The following is a 4,986-nucleotide window of genomic DNA, read 5'->3' as shown; positions in this document are numbered from 1 at the left end:
GGTATAATTTTAAATGAAAACTTGCACTGAAAGTTCAAAAAAAAGAGAAAAGTTTCTTATATGACATTTTTTTTTAAATCACATATTTAAATCATATAGTACTCTACAGGACATTGTAGTAATACCAGAGAAGATCATTTACTTTGAGGATACTTTTGGTATTAGCAAACACATTATCTTTAAAGATAATTTTTTAATTCCATAAATAACCAGATGTTAAGTGAAGAACAATACAGGCATACAAAGCAACCCCCCCCCAAAAAAAGGCTGACTACATTAAGCAAATATTTTCTTGAAATGCAGCTTTATCTTTTGTCATTTTTTACCCTCTTATCAATGCCCATTTTTTTGTTTATGCTGCCTTTTTATGCATTGTCCCTTTGCATTACTTTCCTGAGCTCTCATCTGCAAATGGATTTTATTCTTTCCAGTTCAGGATTTAAAGAAATGCATTGTATGCACTTCACTATTAAAAAAAAAAAAAAGTGAGACCTTTGTTACTCAATTTGTTCTGAAAACATTCAGAAAGCTCAGAAAAATAACTATTTTTAAATAAAAGGTTATATATTTTTTGTCTCCCTTACAGTATAAAGTACAAGTTTTGTGCAGTTTTTATCGAGAATGTAGTTATTTCTTTGTTAGAAACTTATTATCATTTTGAAGTGATGCTTCATTATTTATCTCTTAAGGTTTTGCTTTTATACAACCAGCAAGTATTTTTTCCTCAAAAGGAAAAGTAAGCATGTCAATATCTTTCTGTTTCCCTGTGTTTTAAAGCTTAATTTAAAATGCAGTGTCTTCAAATGTGTATTTTTAAAAGATTTGATTTAATTCAAAACCTTGATGTTAAATTCACAGAGTATATTTGGAATATTATTGTTTTTTTAATCACCTGCCTGCAGTGAATACTGTATATTTTCCACTTTCTTGGATATTATATTCATATTAAAACTTCTAGTCTTGGGATGTTCATGTTATGCACAGAATTAAGAAGATAATGTTCATGATTTGAAGTCTATGAGGCAAAGAATAGTTTTCTCACTTGATTAAATGCTGAAGAAAAACGAAGGTACTTAATAAGCTGTAAGCACCATTTATTTTTTTACATACTGCTGGTGTGAACAGTGTTACAAAAAGAAAATACAATGAAATAATTTCAAATACTTCGGGTTCCATTCTACAATGAGGTAGATTTGAGGGGGAGGGAGGGCGGTGTCTGGGAAAATGAGGGTGAGATGGACAAAATGGAGAACATTTGTTCTTGGGATAAATTTTTCTTTCCAGTAATTTATCTGGGAATCTCCTTTCCCATAGCAATCTCTTCATTTCTGAAAGACATTTACATCACTTTGTAACAAGTTAATCCCAAGGACTGAGTTCTACATTTCCATTCAGTTGAGCATACTCGATGTGTTGCTATTGGTGAATGTTAAAGGAGAAACCAGGTCTCTATAGCCTTCTCATTATAGCATTCAATGGTTAATAGTCACCAAGGCAACAGAGTTGTCAAATTGCTAAAAGTTTCAAAACTAAAACAAGGTGCCTCATAAAGCCATGGTCATAAAGTGATGGTTTCTTAGGGGTGTTGTAGATATTCCTCAAATAACTGAGACAATTGGCCCCTATCCTCATGGGTTGATACCTTCCAATAAGATTCTACATATTATAAATTATTTGATAAAAATAATCTTGGGAATCATCACTATGTGGTGAGTAAAGTCATTCTGTTTGAACTGTTTACTCAGTTTGTTCAAGACCAAACTGGAGAGATTCATAATCACAAAAAAACTTTACATGCACAGACATTATTAGCAATTGTGGATAAACAGGACCTATTGAGAAGCATGTCAATGATCAAAATATAAATCATGAGTAAAAATTTGAAGTGACCCAAAGCAAAATTTTTCTCAAACCTGAAAACAATTCTAAGTGCAGTGATATGATAAGAGTAGTAAATAAGAGCAAATATTACCAGTAAAATAACCATAATGAGTTGGTTTAACTTTCATATTCATTTATGTTTTATGGCAACCTGGGTTGTATTTGATTTACACAATTTTTCAATACATTTTTTATTGATTTTTTATAGAGAAGAATGGAGAGGGAGAGAGAGTTAGAAACATCGATGAGAGAGAAACATTAATCAGCTGCCTCCTGCTTACCCCCTACTGGGGATGTGCCTGCAACCAAGGTACATGCCCTTGAATGGAATCGAACCTGGGACCCTTGAGTCCACTGGCCGATGCTCTATCCACTGAACCAATTTAAAATGCAGTGTCTTCAAATGTGTATTTTTAAAAGATTTGATTTAATCAGGTAGGGCTGATTTACACAATTAAAAATGTAAGAAAAATTTATATTGAGGTTATCTTATTTTATATAAAATGTAACAGCTATTTTATAAAAGCTATACATTTATGATGAATTAGAATTCTAATTTTTTTTTCAGGTTGAGGCTAAACATTTAAAGGTAAGAAAATATTTTTTGTGTCTGTGCATGCATGTGTGTATAACATGCCTACTATAGACAAAGATCTTCACTAAATAAAACCTTAGACATGAGATACATCAAGACCAGTCCAAGAGACACCATTTGAGGTGTCAAGATAATTAAAATGGTTTTCTAAAGACATGTAGCTAAAATTCATGTCATTTAACTTTCTAATAGAATCTCAAACTAACAAAACTGTCCATAAGAATGAATAAACCTAAAGGTAAAGTGAGACTCATTAATGAATTCATCTTAAGAATGTCACCGTCTTGACCTCTGTCAGGAATTTAGAGACCTTAAAAGGAATACAGTTTAACTCCCACCTAAAGCTCCCTAGGTAGTCTCCAGTCCAGGGGGAGACACAAAAGTGCATTCCCTACCTTAGTGTAAAGTACCACCAACCAAGTTGTGGCATAGATGAGAAGCCAGATCCCCTCTTCTGGGACACTCAAAACCCACAACCTTCCAGCATCCCAACATTCCTCAACCATTTTCCTATTTCTGTTCTCACTGCCGATCTCCTACTTCAGGTTCTCACCTTTTCTCACCTGGACAACTGACCATACCTCTCACCTCCAGTCTTTACTATCCACAGTTCATCTACCTCCCTGAGGGCAATGCTTTCCATTCCATTTCCTTGCTAAATGCCTTTTTCATTTCCATGCACTGGACAGATATAAGGGTATTTAGGATCTCATCAACAGATAAAGCTGGTTTCCTTTGCCCTATGTATCCTGACCCACCATGAAGATCTTCTTTAGCTCCTCTATTTCACCTTAATGCTATGTCTGTCTAACTAAAAATGAGTATTCTTACTAACTCAACTTATTTCTTTATGGAAGGCAGTTTTCTTTTTTCTTTTCTTTTTTAATATATTTTACTGATTTTTTACAGAGAGGAAGGGAGAGGAATAAAGAGTTAGAAACATCAATGAGAGAGAATCATTGACCAGCTGCCTCTTGCACACCCCTTACTGGGGATGTGCCCACAACCAATGTACATACCCTTGACCGGATTCGAACCCAGGACCTTTCAGTCTGCAGGCCAATGCTCTCTCCACTGAGCCAAACCGGTTTCTGCTGGAAGGCAGTTTTCAAGGATCCTTTCCATAATTTTAAGGGGTGAAACTTTCCCTATGATCCTACACCTCATAACTAGTTCTTCCTATCAATGGGTACAGAAGTAAAAGATGATCAAGACATTGTTAAAATCCAGTCACTGGGAATGCTTAAATACTGGTAAAAATATAACTAAAAGCTTGCCATAAGTTGATACACTTTTAGAACATTATTCCTACTGAATTTACTTAACTCAAAATTATATTCTGCATTTCCTTATCACAGTGGAGATCACACAAAATAATTGGTCCTTCTGCATCATCAAAATACCATGCTAAAAATAAGCTTCTAATCAAAAAGGTAATTAAGACCTAAATCTAAGTATATTCAATTACCTCTCAACACTACTTTTGTAATTCTTGGAATTCTGCCCTAAGAATGAACTAAAGTTCAGTTCATATTTCCTCTAAAACACTGATACAGGAGATGGGGAAGTTGCTATCAGTATGCATGCTCCTACGTCCTTCCAAAGCCTTCAGCTGTGCATTGCCGCAGCCAGATCTGCACAGCTCCTGGTGGAGGAAGAGGGGTGAGGCGCATGCCTGCGTGTAGGTGTGTAGATAGGCAGATGTACACAAGCAGCCCCTTCCAGGCTCTGCTCAGTTGATGACTGTGCTAAGTGGAAAACAATTACAGTGTCTACATCCTTAATGTGGAAAACTAATGACAAGGAAAGACAGCAGGCATTTGGGGATTATGTTTGTTGGAAGGGACAGAAAGATTGTTCTGTGATTCTTAAATCATAACAAAATTGATGAGGGGTAAACCTCCTAAGAGTTGGCACAATGAAGCTGAAAGTTAGGAAACCTAAATCTCATTTTAAATTATGCCTCCAATGATTGTACTTTCAAATCTATAACCATCAAGTAGACAGAAAAGTCACAACAGTGCCTTAAAGAAGTTCTGTGAAACACAAAATTTTTCAAGATGGCTCCCAATACTTCATTAATCTAAATTTCAGCCATTTTGTTACATTGAGTAGAGAGACAGCAGAAATTCTGTTTAAGAATACAAACACATAAACCATATTAAAACTAAGTTAAAATAATAATAATAATAATAATAATAATAATAATAATAGAATTGCAAACATTTTCCTGAGAGGAAAATATGGATACATACTTTGTCATCATTAATATACGATGAAGACTTCAATGACATTAGGTTACTTGAAAGTTCATAATGGAAGGACACAGGCTTTGTTCTTTGTGACCACTGTCTCTCCATGTTCACTCCAGTGCAAAGGAATCACACGAGTTCTCAATCCAAACTTTGATGCATTTGGGGTATTTCTCCTGCATTCCCTTCTATTTTGAATACATTAATTAACACCTCCCCTCATCCCAATCCCACCTATCCTTCCCAACCTAGCTCAAT

The sequence above is a fragment of the Pipistrellus hanaki genome (genome assembly GCF_964339955.1).
Source record: "Pipistrellus hanaki genome assembly, chromosome: 1".
NCBI classification, from domain to species: Eukaryota; Metazoa; Chordata; class Mammalia; order Chiroptera; family Vespertilionidae; genus Pipistrellus; species Pipistrellus hanaki.
The sequence above is the reverse complement of the archived record's forward strand: the minus strand, read 5'-3'. Positions refer to the sequence as shown.